This window comes from Hemicordylus capensis, chromosome 1 (assembly GCF_027244095.1).
Source record: "Hemicordylus capensis ecotype Gifberg chromosome 1, rHemCap1.1.pri, whole genome shotgun sequence".
Taxonomy (NCBI): Eukaryota; Metazoa; Chordata; class Lepidosauria; order Squamata; family Cordylidae; genus Hemicordylus; species Hemicordylus capensis.
The window spans coordinates 179,874,205-179,889,977 of NC_069657.1; the positions used below are offsets into that span (position 1 = coordinate 179,874,205).

The 15,773-nt window shown below is 42.5% G+C and overlaps 1 protein-coding gene across 3 annotated transcripts in view; it reads left to right on the forward strand.

Moving 5' to 3' along the window:
- MBD5 (methyl-CpG binding domain protein 5) overlaps positions 1-15,773 on the forward strand; it is a 203,680-nt gene that overhangs the window by 150,253 nt on the left and 37,654 nt on the right. The gene's annotated exons all lie outside the window — the stretch shown is intronic.

The following is a 15,773-nucleotide window of genomic DNA, read 5'->3' on the forward strand; positions in this document are numbered from 1 at the left end:
TCCAGCAACTGTCAATATATCTGGATGTTCTGGAGAATGTATTTCTTTTTTTTTAAAAAATGTATGTTTCATTGCCTCTCTTCAAGAAAGGTATGAAAATTTCAGTTTCAAATTCTTGGCAACCTAATTCATCAGCAAATATGCAATCTAAATACAACATCAAGAATGGCATTTTCTCAGTTAAAGTAGAGCTTGGTGATAGTATTTGTTTCCTTTCAGAAGGTTTTGTCTGAGCATTGATGCATACTATTGCTTTTCTTTAGTATGAGGAAATTTTCCCCACTCCCTTCAGTTACTATGTAATAGGATGCATATGTAGGTGGATCAGACAAAAGGGTCCATATCATAGACTAACACTAGCAAAATGTCTGCAAAATGGCAGAAATATATGTGGAAATATGACAATTAAGATCGGGTGTGGGTAGTTAAGTTTGGGTTTGTTGCTCACTTTGGTATTATATTCACATTAATTCTCCTTTGATTCCAGGTAAGTTTGACCATCTTTAGCACTTGCTTATTAGCCACACAAACTGGGAGTGGTGATTAATATGGTGGCTCCCTAAAACAGTGATATTCCCTTGTGTGGTTCCTAGAAAACTCCCTCAAGTAAAAGGTTGCAGGTTCCCCAAATACAGTGTGCTACCTTCCCTGACCCCTCTCTGCTTTCCAGTGTTTCCTTTCCTGCCCATGTAAGCAAGGGGTTTCAGGAGGAGGAGATCAATTGGCAGAGTTATGGGACATTATTATATATCAAATTTCCCCCTTAGGAAATGCCATTTGTCTTGAGTCATCTCTGCTATATGCGATCAGATATCAATTACATTTTACTAATTGGTAGCTAGCTCTGTCTTATTATGCCTTCCAAAAGAGAGAACTTGTTTGTATTGTGATATATATATCTCTAGTCTTTACTAGAATTTTCTCAGTGAACCAATGCACCAGGAACCTCTAAACTCACTGGCTGACATGATGAGGAAAATTACTCAACATAGTCTCATTGAAATTAAAAGGACAAGAAGGCAATACCTAATGTGTCCTTTTAATTTCAGTATGTTGAGTAGGTGCTATGCACCTTAAATAGAACCTTGCTCCCTGCAGAAGTCTTAGAAGTCGGAGCATTGAATGTTCCTGAATGTCGGGATCCTAAGGAGCACAAATCAGTAGTTCTTGCACAAGCAATCTTCCCGTCCCTCTCCTCCCTACTGCAGCTCTCTAAGCTGCCTGAAAAGTCTGTCCTGGAGGCCAGAGATTCCTCAAGAATTTTGTGGAAAGGAAAATACCTAGAAACCAAATGTGGGCAGTTTCGCTGAAGGTGCTTACACCTAGTTTTAAAGAATTCCTCTCTTCTACTACAGCCTCCCTCACAGGTCCTACACTGTTTGTGAGGAGGGTCCCCCAATCCTCGGGAGCAGCATTTTGGTGGACTTGGGGAGTTGCTCTAGGGAGAAGGGGGAAATCACTTTGTGAAAGAGCCATTGCATTTGCACTACTTAGGATCCAAGCCGTTGTCTCTCTTCACAATACTTATTGGATGGTGTCCAATAAGAATTTATTCTTACAAGAATAAGATCTTATACACATGGATTTTTAAAAGATGTTGTGAGTCAAAGATAAATGGTTGTTTTATTTAAAACTCTTTATAAACTTTGAGTAGCATCTATAAAGGAACATTTTATGGAACACTTTAGTAAATTTTTATATTGTGGGAAGACATAAGCCAGTGAGACTTTCTGGTATGATATCATAGAAATTATATCAAAGAAGGTCAAGGTAAGTGAAATCAATTATTTAATTCAAAAGAAGAACCTACTGAGTTCTTTCAAAACCAACCACAACATCTTGGTCAATTCCATTCATTCTCTCCCCCAGTATTTATGAACAGGACTGTCATTCGTTCGTCATTTTCCTATTAAAGCCAATCACAACTGAGAAAATTGTTCTGAAGCAGGGACGTAGCTATAATTAAACAAAGGAGGACAAATGCCCCTGAACGTGTGGGGGAGAGTGCCCAACCTTTCAACAACAGCTTGGTCTCTGTTCTCCCCTCCCGTCTTTCCAAAGATGAAGACTAGGAGGTTGGTGGGGGGAGGGGCCTATCTTCACTTTTTGGCCCAAGGCCCACTCTAACCTTGTTAGACCCATGTCCTGAAGAACATAATTTAGATACCCATATTCAATCTCAGGTTTCCAAACATAAGTTCCAAATAATTTACCACATATGCCCCCTAAAGATCTGCTATCTATTAAAGGACATTGAGGACTATTAGCAAGCAGTTGGGAAGAGTAGATGAACAAAGGATTACTAGATCTATTCTATCTATCTATATATTTCTCCTAGGTGTGCCTGGGGAAAATGCGTCCCGGCAGCCCAGCTGATTGGCTGGGCTACAGATGCGCCTGATTGGTTGGCACACCCAGGAGGAGAAGAATTGGCCGGCCCACGCTGGTGGGCCTGGCCTGGCAACTGGTAGTGGCCGCAGACTCGAGCGAGAGAGGCAGGTGGGGGGGAGACAGAGTGAGCGAGAGAGGTGCGTGGGGGGGGAGAGACAGAGTGAGCGAGAGAGGCACAGGGGGAGAAACAGCGAGCGAGAGAGGCACACGGGGAGGGGGAGACAGAGTGAGCGAGAGAGGCACAGGGGGAGAGAGACAGATCGAGCGAGAGAGGCATGGGGGGAGAGACAGAGCAAGTGAGAGAGGTGTGGGGGGGGAGAGCGCGAGCGTGAGAGGCGCGTGGGGGGAGCGCGAGCGAGAGAGGCACGTGGGGAGAAAGAGCGCGAGCGAGAGAGGCGCGTGGGGGAGAGAGAGCACGAGCAAGAGAGGCGCGTGGGGGGAGCACGAGCGAGAGAGGCACGTGGGGAGAAAGAGCGCGAGCGAGAGAGGCGCGTGGGGGAGAGACAGCGCGAGCGAGAGAGGCGCGGGGGGAGAGACAGCGCGAGCGAGAGAGGCACGGGGGGGAGAGAGACAGCACGGAGAGAGAGACAGAGTGAGCGATAGAGGCGGTGTGGGGGGGCAGAGCGAGTGAGAGAGTTGTGGGAGGACCAGGCAAACAAATTCTCCCAACTAACCCCAAAAAGGAAGTGAACTACCGCACAGATGCTCTGTGCGGGTTCAGCTATTTTATCTATAATAGAACTGAATCAGAAGCCATCCATGTACCGAAAGGGGTTGAAAAATTCACCCTTTCTCTGCATACATGTAGCTCAAAATTTGTGAACATTTTTCCTACAGAGTCTTTTTCCAGTTTTCTTGCCCCATCAAGGCCTAATAATTCTAAAATAATGGTTTCTGTACACTGGGGGTTCTCAGGTTTGTACATTAAAGAGAGAGGGGAAATTCCTATAAAAAGCTAAGTGATGCCCAGGTTCCATGGATTGTTGAGGGCAGTTTGAATGCCAGTTGAAAGGGAGGATAAAAGAGAAGAAAGGGAGGTTAAAAGAAAAAGGCGGGGAGGTATTTACCTGCTCAAACCCCTAACGATTTATAATATCCAATGGGGAAGAGTGAATGTGAGTTGCGAGGATGCATATTCTTGGGCAAAATTACACCTTTCCTTCTGCTGTAGACTAAGATTTAAGGGGGAGGGGATGAAAAAGGAAACTTTATTCCTTTGGTGCTCTCCAGAAACATCCAGCACTTTCACAAGGACGGATCCACTATTGGGCGAAAGGGTTCAAAGAACCTGGGCCGCCCACCAATCGGGCCATGAGCAGGCCCTGGACACGCCTCCGTGTCTGACGTCAGACGCGGGGTGCAGGGGCTAGGGGGTTGCAGCGGCAGCCTCCAGCCTCACTACTCCTCTCAATGCTTGCTGAGCTGACCGCTCTGCTGGAGACTTTTCCTTGTGCCAGTTTCCAGTCCCGTCACATTGGCTGCTAGGAGGTTTGGTGGGGCTCGGGAAATTACTTGGAAATTGTTTGCAAAAGCAGAAGGTGGGCCATGGACAAGAACAAGAGAGAGCAGCGAGTGCTTCAGCTGCTGCAGCAAAAAATTAACTTTTCTCATGGAAATGGAGAGAACTGAATTAACTTGATAGTTTTGTTGCAGCTGCCCCCAGCCCCCTTCTGATTTCTCTCTCAGCTCTTACCACCAGAAGAGTAGGGAAGTTGCAGACTTGCCGCCCAAGTTTCATCTCGCCTTCCTGGGATCGGGTGGATCCTCCTTCCTGTGGCGGGAAGGGGTGGGGGAAGCTGGCAGGCATGCGAGGAGAACCCACCCAATCCTGGGAAAGCGAGATGAAACTTGGGCAGCAAGGAGCCGGCAGCAACCCGGTCCCAGGCAGGTTTACTCAGAAGTAGGTTTGACCGAGTTCAATAGGGATTATCTCCAGGAAAAGCGAGGAGGTTGTCATCCCTCCGTGCCTATGTAGCTAAAGCTGCATGTATGCACTTACATGGGAATAAGCTCTATTGAACAGCATGGGATTTACTTCTGAGTAAGCCCAGGATTGATCTGCGACTTCCCTACTCTTCTGGTGGTAAGAGCTGAGAGAGAAATCAGAAGGGGGCTGGGGGCAGCTGCAACAAAACTATCAGTTCAATTCTCTCCATTTCCATGGGAATAGCTGGGCTTGTATTCAAGCCTTTTACTTCTCCCTGGTCTCCACGCCTGTGCTGCTGAAGCCCCCAGGCAGTGTGGAAGAAGGAATGTGGCTTGTACCTAGGAGCTGGTCTGGGACAGTTAAACAGGAGTGCAACACGGGCTTTGCTGTGAGGGAGTCAGACCAGGCGCGGGGGCGGGGCTAGCTGGGCTGTGACCGACGTCAGATGCGGGGGTGGGGTCAAGGGTTGCGGCAGCCTCACACGAGCCGCCCCCAGCTTCACGACGCTCCTTTCATGCTATATACAATAGGGGGTTGTTCTAGGAAGGCAGAAGTGGGGGAAAGGTTTGGGTTTCCTGAAACATCTCCCCATGTTTGTGATCCTCAAGTTCTTCTAGGCTGGCTGAAGGCCTGAAGAAGAGCATTTTTGTTAAGGGCAGAGGTTAGAGGCAGCCGTTTGTTGGTATCCATACTTATTTTATTTTATTTTATTGCTTATGAGCCAGCTGGCAAGAATACATGGCTACTTTGGGAGACAATAGCTTTCAGTTTCATTTCAAATACTGAGTATACCAGAATTTGAATTTAATTTAACTTCCAAAATATATGAACCCATGCTATTTTGTGTAAAAAGTTAAACATGATGGCTTTGATCTGGGAAGAGAGAGCTATGCAAATCTAAGCTGCCAGTACAATTTCTATTCTTATATCTGCATTGCAGTATTCATCTTGGGTCCCCATAAAACTGTTGCAAGAATCTGTTAAAGTGGATTATAGTATGCATTTCTGTGGGAGGTTGTTTGTTACTGTGCACCAATAGTGCTACTTCAGGACCAATGTATTTCATATTCATATCATGGTTAATAATTTTTACATTTTGATACATTTATTTTATTTATTACTTACTACATTTTTATATCACCTCACCCAGATGGCTCTAGGTGATTCACATCAATAAAAACAGATAAAAACAAAATAAATGAGCCAATAAAATTAAAACAATAATCATTTTTAGAGTGTCTAAAAGCCAGGCTTAAAAAGTGTGTGTTGAGCACTCACAAAGGTTGTTAATGATTTTAAGTCTCGCATATCTATCAAGAGCACATTTCACAGCCCAGGAGCTGCTACAGAGAAGGCCCGGTCCCGAGTTGCCGCCAGATGAGCTGGCAGCAGCCGGAGACAGACTACTCTTGATGACCTTAATGTGCAGTGGAGATCATGCTGAAGGATGAGCTCTCTCAGGTAACCTGGTCCTAAGCTATTTAGCACTTTAAATGTAATTACCAGCACTTCGTATTTCTTACACAGTGTGTGAGTTAATCATCCCTCATGATGGGTTATCCTGTCCTTTGCTCTACTAATCAATCTTTATTTCAGTCAATGACCAGCAAAAGATAAAACTATAATACAACAGTAACCACAATAGATAAGTTAGCTTCAGTTAGATCAAATAGGTAGCTGGCCCAATAGGCAGTGAGAACAGGATTCCCCAGTTACTTTCCTGTCTTGCTCCTGCTACATTTTGAACTAACTAAAGTTTCCAAACTACATACAAAGGTAGCTCCACATAGAACACATTGCAGTAATCAAACCTAGAAGTTACCAGTGAGTGCACTACCATTTTGAAATCATTATCTTCAAATGATCTTTTAATATTTTGATTCCCTAAAAATTTGAGGGGCCAAATCTTTTCCCACTATGCCTTAAAAGTTCCGGAAACTTTTTAATGCTGGCCATTTAATGCCCTAGAAATCAAGGGAATATGAAAACCAATTATAAGAAATTCTGCATTCTCTGTTTTCTGAAGAAACCAGATGGTTGCACTGCTATGCCTCATCTGCAAGTAAGAACACTTTTTTTGTTAAACTCTTTGCATATGACTTTTGATTCATAATAGGATTTTTGAGCCAAACAATTCTGACAAGTTTGTCTGAACGAATCTTTGGAAGGATATGGATATAGTTTACTGCCTTTAAGATGGGTAGCTGAAAAATACAATAGCTTCAACCAGGAAAAGAAAGCGTTTGTGACTTTATTCACAGACATTTTGTTTGGTTTTGGTCTGTAGCATGCTCTTTCAGGGGGGAAAAGACTGGAAAACTATAAAACCACCAAGTTGTAGAAATAGATCTGTGTTCAATGCTGAAATATTGTAGTATTGCCCAATAGGATAGGGTTGGCTAGGTAGTAGATCAAAATGGGAGTTACATTGGATGCTATATATGTAATCCTATGGGCTATTTCACATAACTTATGTCATCGCAAAGGTGAAGACTCAACTTACTGAAATTCTGGCTTCTAATGTATCAACCATGAGAATTTCGCAATCTGAAAAGTATTCATTGTACATTTTGAAAATTGCTGTGACTGAAGTCTGAGCTCCCAGTTCACACATTACAAAGTTCACATTAGTACACCCTTCGTATGAGTGAAGAAAAAGAAAACTTTTTATTTTGAGTCATAAAATTTTGAGTCATAAAATCAGTGATGCACTGTGGTTGGAACAGGTTTGTGATGGAGAACTTGGACATTTTGCATAGGCACAGTAGGTAGCCTAGGTGGAAAGTTGCAGCTGGCCACATACCCCAGAGTAATACATGAATCAGTCCTGTATCAAAGGCCCTCAAATTGGCATTTCCTAAAATGAATGTAGATGTCCTTTTCTGTCTGCAGTCAAAGTAGACTTTCAACTCCTTAATATCTTATCACACGTCATTTATACCATTACCTCAAATCTATGTAGTGGCTTATATAAACTCCCTAACTGCCGTTGTAGTAATTGCGACTGTTAACCTTGTAATAATTCCAAGACTGGCAAAAGGTGAGGTAAACTCTGTGAGATATAGGAAGCTCCTGTTTCTTAAGGAGAGAAACTAGTGAAGCACTTTTCCAGTGGAATGCAGTTGTGAAGAGCTGCCCATTAGTAAGCACATGACCAGGCTATTGCCTTAAACAGAGTTATATGATTACGTATAAAATTAAAATTATAACAGTGCTGGCTTGTGCTTATCCATGCTCATACTGGTTCATGAAGGATCATGCACCGCTGTCATGTTTGATAAGGACTGTGTATATGTTTGTGCAATGTACACAGTCCTCCTCCTGCAAAATGATGGTACCAATGTATATGCATGAAACTAGCATCACATGTAGAATTATATATGTACTGGAAGTTTGCAAGTGTTTATGTTCCCCTACTATGCATATAGTTCCAGTAAGTGTGAACCAGTCCATAGTCACCTTTGATGTAGTGTTATAGAAGTTTAACCTCAAATGCATAACCAACCCTTCTTGGTTCCATGTAATATTCTAATTTTCTGGGATTGTGGATTTGGGGTTTTCATGAACTGTACGCCATGATCATCACAATTATAACAAATTAAGGCTTGACTTATCTCGCTTTGCATGTAATGCGTCTGTCTCATATATCAGTTTTACCTTTTAATTTGCATTACTGAAATTAATGGACTTTTGCACGATATTCTAATGTTCCAAGTTTCACCTGTATAATGGCTGAATGTATATTTGTGTGTCAGCATTTGCATTTTTATTTATAAAAATACTCTTCACTTTGGGAACAATTCAGTAAAGCTGAATTGAGCTGGTCTCTTTTCTTCCTTATTAAGGCCACACAAAGCATGAAATCAGAGGGAGTGTGGGATGTTAACACTTCTTTCAGAAGGTTATTTATGTTGAATTTCTTGCCTAAGCAATTTAGAGAAATTGAGGATTTCTGGATGAGGAAAGACAGAACAATAAGTGTTGATAATAAATAGTGATCCTTGCAGATGTTAGAAGACCATCTTATTTGCCATTGAAAGGTGACATGTAAATAACGTTGCCTTTCATCATATGAGCATCTTCTTAAAAGGCAATAGAGGTTGGTCATTTGTGAAACCAGTGTTTGTAGTTGTGATGCAGCTAGTATATTTTCGATGACTATTTATTCATGCACTTTCATCCATCCTATCATTCTTTTTGTTGGTAAGCAAGTTTACCAAAATTAACATCAGCATATGAAACCTCCAATATAGATGCAAAAGAAACAGCAGGAGATCTAATTAGTAGCAACAAAACTAATAGAAGCAGACATGATAGCAGCACTCTGATACATCATTAGAAAATGCTCTTGGCCAAAGTTACAGACCACAGAAATGCTAACTTTTTGTGAAACTGCTTCTAAAACGTTGTTTGCCTTTTTAAATGTGATGGCATTAACTTTTTGCAAAAGACTCAGACCTATATCCCTGTGTCAGCATTTGCATTTTTATTTATTGTGGCATATAGGAATATGACTAGTGTTTAATTGGCAATAACTCATAAATATTTATTTCATTGCTACTAGGCTACTTTACTTTTATCTCGCTGTTTAGTTTGTTTTAAACACTTTAAATACCTCAAAAAATTTTGTGGCATCTATTAAAAATTCTCAACTATCAACTTTTTTTTAATAGGAAGCTTTGGGTAGGCAAGCTCATAATTAATAGCTGTCATATACAGACAGAATATTTTTGTATGAGATATGTGCCTTTTCTAGAAATACCTTTCTCGGAATTATTGAAGGTGGTGGGGAACAGGATTCTTGGATGAGATTTTCTGACTGAATTAATATTTATTCTATATAGAACATCCTCTTAAAGAGTGCCTGTCAGAGAGAACCTTTCTCTGAACTTCACTGTTCTTCCAATTATATTCTAAAAACTATTTGAATCAACCTATACAGGAAACCAAGAATCTATAGAAACCATATAGCTTTTCCTAGAGGAATTTCTCGTTATGGTCTCTCTTGCATCTCTTTAAAAACAAAACAAAAGACTGTTTCTCCCTCAGGAGCAGGTTAATAGCCTGGACACCCGTGAAGTCACATACTTTGAGATGTCAAGAGGCAGGATCAAATTCATAACTTTCAAAGTTGGTCTGCTTCTTGCTATAGAGGAGACAGGAAGCCCCCCCCCCCGCCCATTCTCCTTCCGTGCCTACGCAAGAAAAAGGTAGGAACTGTTCTGTTCTTCATCCTACCTGATCCCTTTGGTAATGAAGATAGGCAGGAGAGGACAGTAGCCCATTTTGGGTGCAAATCACAGTGTGTGGGGACAATCCTAAAGATTATGCCGACCCCTCTCTCGGTGGGACAAATTATGCTGAGCCAAAGTGTAGCCAGAATCTACTCTGAATCTTCTTTGCTGGCCTCTTATCATGACTGAGCCATCTACAAACACCCAGCTACAACCCACATGTGGGAGCTCCCCAGTACTCTAGAATCCTATGACAGACTAGGTAGAGTGTCCCTGCAGAAGTGGTGGTTCCTGTGTAGGGGCAAAGTGGGCACAGTCCCACTAAAGATCTCCACCTGCAGCTGCCATGTTACACACCTAACTATAAATTGCCAGCATCATTTTGAATTCAGTAACATATGCATCCTCTCTATCTCTCAAGACTCTGCTGCTCCAGGACCTGCAGTTTGTGTTGCTTGGGTGGGTTCCAGGCTCTGTGCTCTTGATGGACAACATTAGCATTCCCTCCCCAAGTTTAATATTAAAAAGCTTCCTAGCCAATAATCAGCTTTTTGTCTGTTGTCACAAGGTGAGCTAGTCCTCCAGGAGCCACTTCCAGGTCCTCCAGGAGCCTCGGAGGCCAATAAGGAAAAGCTCACTATGGCTGAATTACCTGACCACTAATCAGGAGCATCTGGAGGCAGAAACAGTTTTTTAATGGGGCTGGAAGGAAGCAGGAAGCCCCATTTTTATTAGACAGAGAACATTGTGTTGGTGTTCCAGCTTTTCTAAAGCATAGTCATCATTTGTGCAAAGGGGGGAGGCACTCAGTCTTGAGTTCAGAAAAGATAGGAGCTCTACCAAGTCCTCAGAAAGCATTGGATTTCTCCAGCATTTGCTGGGAGCTTTTCTCTTTTCCTTTCCTTTTTTCTGTTTTAAAATTTCACTAGAAAACTTAGTAACATTCAGAAATCTAGAAACCTGCGTGAGAAAGGGCTGGGATATGATGAGCTGACACTTCCTCTGGGAGCCACCACCAAACAGCCACCTCCTTTTGAATGAGTTTATTGGTCCATCCCAAAACCCAGTGTTTCCCCTGTCCACGCATGAGGCCAGGCTATGATGCATGGAGTCAAATCTCTTTTGAGTGCGTGCAAGGCTTCACAGGGAAGTGGGGGAGGTTGCAGAGATTCTGCAAGCATGGAGAGTTGGGGACCCCACACAAGCAGGGTCCCCTTTGGTAGGTTAGCTCAACTTGTGAGCATGCAATCCAAAGGGAGACCTAGGGATCTCACCCTTTCATCCTCCATTATAGCTTGGCTCTCTTATGAGAGGGCGAGCCCACCAGCAGCAAGCTGTCAGTGGAGCTGGAGTTTGATTTCGTCTACATGGACTGCTTTGCTGGGGTGATCCCTCGCAAGAACATCCTAAATCACAGCAGAACAGGCCACCACCCCCCCCCCAATAATTATTTGCCCTCCCTCACCTACATATCCTCTCCTGAGAAGTCATCATGTTCTCTTCCCTTCCCTGAGTGCCCCCCATCATCCTTGTGCTGGACTATTTGGGTGCAAGACTCTAGGTGGGGTGGTGGTGCCATCGCTATCAGAAGAAGCACTGGCATGGCATGGCATTTAGAGAGATTTAAATTTCCATGCCTTTCCATGCCTAGGATGGGCAGACTGCTCTGAAATAACACAATAGCAGTCAGCATGCCCCTTTGGAGATTGTGGCCAATCGCAGCCACTCTGCTGATGCTCTGCCCACAATATGGTCATGGAGCTTGCTGGGATAGGCCTCATGAGCCAGCAGCAAGGAGAAGCTCCGCTCTCCTGGAATTTGAGGTTGTTGGACCATGGTTGGACCAACATCTGTGATGCGTTTTACAGTTCAAAATTGAAACAGCGGGTTCACCAGCCTCCGGTTTCATGTTATGTCTGAACCTGGCCTCTCTAGTTATTATAATAGTTTTTGTTTGCTGCTGGTTGGTTATTTTGTTTTGTAAACTTGAGGGGGGGCTGACTAGTAGTAGTATTGAAAGGAGAGATCTTCAGCATAAATTATTTGATTGTGTCTGTGATCTGTATGGCTTGGTTTTCAAATCTGATGAGTAAATGTTGCATAGAATTGCTGCCAATTCTACACAGTTTCCAAGTAAAGCCTTAATGAATTCATGGGGGCTTACTCTCAAGGAACTGTTGTGTGTATAGGATTGCAGCCTAAAGGACATACCCCAGATATGTTTATATTGTGGGAGAGGGAGAAAAAAGGCTTGCTCTTTTTTTAAGTGGCCATGTGCATATTTGTGAGAAGAAAGGAAACTGGTGGGTTCTATGAGTGCAGGTGGGGGCAAATACCTTGTAGTATTTCAAGCACTGTGAAACTTTAAAGTATAGTAAAATGTCAATTAGGTACTCAAGAATCTAAGCCCCTCCCCACTTCAGGTGATCTTCTTAGCCAAGTCCTGCATGGGGAAGAGAGAGCTGAGATTGCAAGGAGGGGCAGAAATAGAGGCAATGCTGATAGAAGGGGTGGAGCTACTGATGGGAAGAAGAGGCAGAGGGACTTTAGAAGTAGAGGGGGAGAGAGGGCATAGCTACTTTCCTCACTGACACCCACCATGAAACACTGAGGGTTGAAACACCATGAAACAGCTGAGGGTTGCAACTGCAAGCTCCTCTCTTCCACTGATGTTCGAAGGCAGCACAAATATGCAGCCCTTCTTCCCCATCAATTGTGGGGAGGTTTCCCTGTATATCTCCATCCCCCATCCCACCACCCACCACCCGCACCGCCGCTGCCAGTATGCAGGAACACAGTCTGGCCCTCTTGCAAAGCTCCTTTTAATTCTCAGCACATCTGCATGCAGGCCACCAATTTTAATAGTGGTAATAAGATTAGACAGTAGTGTTTAGGTTAACCTTTAGTCATATACTGGTGTCATCAGGCCATAATATCATCTTTCTTAAAACTAAGGAGGCTATTTAGTTCTCCAGAAATATAAATAACACTTTTCTCATTGTCCCTTATTAAAATGCAATTGTACTTGCAGTCCCAATACGTTTTGCTGTGAAGTGAAAACTCACTCAAGCAAATCGCAGCAATTGCCAGATAGTCTGCTCGGGAGGCTTGGGTCCTACCTGTACTGCAAGCTTATATTAATTTTTATTCAAGTGTAACTGTCCTGGCTTTCCCCAAAGATTCTTAGGACTTGAGTTTGTTGAGGATTCTGACAATTGTGTCAAATCTCTCCCACGTGGAACTACAGTTCCCAGAATGTCCTGGGAAGAATGGTTGTCTGTACAAATGTCTGTTAAACTAGTTTAAATGTATAATGTAGATACACCCCTGGAGCAATTATCCTTTTTGTAATCAAGAAACAGTGTTCAGTGGTGAATGGTCTAAACATTTAGGCAGCCAATAACTCCATTTATCTACTATTTGCATCTCTGAGTACCAATATATCTGAATGGGGGTGTTTAAATTTGGGCGGTATAAAAATATGTTAAATAAATAAATAAATAAATAGCCTAGATTAAATGTTCATAATAGCAAACATTTTCTGACTGACTGCAGTGACCTATATAAAATCATTTGAGTCAGTATGTTTGCTTACTTGTCTGTTCCCCCACCCCATAAGTTCATGAATAGCCTTCCATCAATTCAGAGAGAGAATATAACCTTTTAGTATAATATTACTATTACTATGAACTCCAGTCAGTCTAATATTTTTAATAATAATTGCCAATATATGATTAAATTTTTAATTGGTTCGTATAGAAGAACAATGCCTTGGAATTCAATCTGGAATGTTTTATTTTTGAAGAAATTTAGATTTTATTTCAGTGGCATGTACTTGCTGGTTCCAAGTTGCAGTCTAAAAGGATCAATGCAGGGGGTTTCAGTTTAGGTTCCCCAATTGGGCAAATCTGCTTTCCATTTCAGTGTTGGCACAACTTCCTGCACTCCTGTATCCCCCCCGCCCCATGACACTTTCCATTGTGAATGCAATCAGCCTTCTTGATTGAGCTTTCCTGATGCCCTAGATAGGATTGCAGTGGGTCAGGAGGAAATCTAATGAAGCAGCATTGGGGTAGCCAGCTGCATAATTGGTATGGATTGATAAGCATATTGGGACAGATTTAACTTCCCAGTCTGAAGGGAGTTCTAAAAAATAACATAGTGAGAGAGGTAGGGAGTCATCAAGGTCAAGCAGACACCTCCTTTTACAGGATAAAAACATACAATCCTATGAGTAATGAATGGGAATCACTGTCCCCTGCTAACTGAGCAAAGAGATACCTTTTAAAGTGGCGATTCTCTTCTGTTTAGCAGGGAGAGAGTAAGTGGCCCGATCCAACCCCAGCACAGCATCCCTCCAGTGGCTGTTGCTGGTTTCTGCCTTATGTTTAATTTTAGATTGTGAGCCCTTTGGGGACAGGGGGGTCATCTTTATTTATGTATTATTTATTTTTCTGTGCAAACCACTTTGAAAACTTTGTTTGAAGAGCAGTATATTAATATTCGTGGTGGTGGTGGTGGTGGTGGTGGTGGTGGTGGTGGTGGTATATGTTGCTGCCAGTTAGGAACAAAAGAACTTGCATTAAGAGAGGCGACTTGACTATCTTTTATCCTGCAACATATCTGAACAGGAGCAAGAGTTTTGTGGGTTCCAGGCTAATCAAGCCTTTTGTTTTGATCAATTAAAAGTTATTTCCAGGATGGATTTGCATCTAACTCTGCCCAGGGGGCAGGACCCCTAAGGACTTAAGAAGTCCCCCTAAGAAGGACCCCTTTCAAGCCCAAAGTGTGCTCAAATCACGTCTGTGTGCCAGTGCTCAAACCTTGCCTGTTCATGCATCTGAGGAAATGTGATAATAGATCTTCTGAGGGAATGTAGTGCAAAGTAGGCAAGACTTTCTTACAGGTCCAGGCGAGTGATGCACTCAGGGCCTTCTTGGCTACTGAGTCTTTTATCAGTTCTTTTATGAGTCTTTTATCAGTTCATGAGAGGAAGGCGAGGTGATCGATAGCAACCTCTTTTTGGCATGATTTCTAATGGCTACAGCAAGTTCCAGCAGGATCCAGTCAATGTTTGTGTTTTACAACTGTTTTGTTTTGATGCTGATAGATACCTTGGGTTTCTTTTGGGTGGGAAAGGTAAGATATGAATTGAATGAGCAAATGTAAGCTACTGTTTTCCTCCATTTGTTTTCCATGCCAGATCACAAGTCATTTACTGACCTCTCCACCAGGCTGCACCTTATTCGTTCCTCATATTTCATAGTAAATCAGAGGTGACACATCTTATACTACCCCTCCATTAGATTGTGAGCCGTCTGATAATGTAATAATTGCATTTTGTCTATACTTCAGCTCATATGCCCAGAAGCATGGGGACTTCAAAACTAGAACCTCCACCAAAGACTGTCCAGTGGGGGCTGAGTTCTGACAGGGATAATTAAGCAAAAGACACATCAGTTGTAGTCAGTGATTATTATCTTATTGATAAAGAGATGTGCAGTTATCTGTTTTCTGTAGGATTCAGCAGCTGCAGCATCTTACTTGCTGTGGCTGGCAGCAGAGTAGAGCCTAGCAGGAGAACCCCAGCTGAACGAAGTTGGACTCAGAACATACATGTGTCTGTGTGTATTTAATAGAAATTAAATAAATAAACAAATAAATAAGGTTCAGGTAGAGGCCAAAGAAGTCTGAACAGCAAACTTCTATTAATTGTTATTGTTTGTTAATCTGGTCTGTGACCGCAATAAACTTACTACTTACTTACTTACTACTACTACAAACTTCCACTTCTCCCATTCTGTTAATATTCATGAACTGCTTGCATCTTTTAGTACTGAGAAAGATGACTGAGATCTCCTTTGAATATAATTAACTTAATGTGACCCATTTGCAGCCTCTGCAGGTTGCCCTCACCTTTTGCAAGAGAGCAGGCTTCATCTAATTTATTACTATCCAGTTGTATGCAGATTACTCACAAGTAGGTGCTACAGAGTTCACTGGGATTTATTGCTAAGTAAGTGTGCATAGGATTGCAACTCATGCCTTATTAAAAGGCCTCAGCCATTTCTGAGTAAATTGTACTGTGTCTTCAGATAAGAGGGAAGCAATATAGGCCCCAAACTTGGAGCATAAAAGAATGCTTCAGAAAACTTAAGGGATGTGTCACTATTGACAAAATACCTAGGAGGGAGGAGAACAAAACAGAAAGGTTTTCCCCT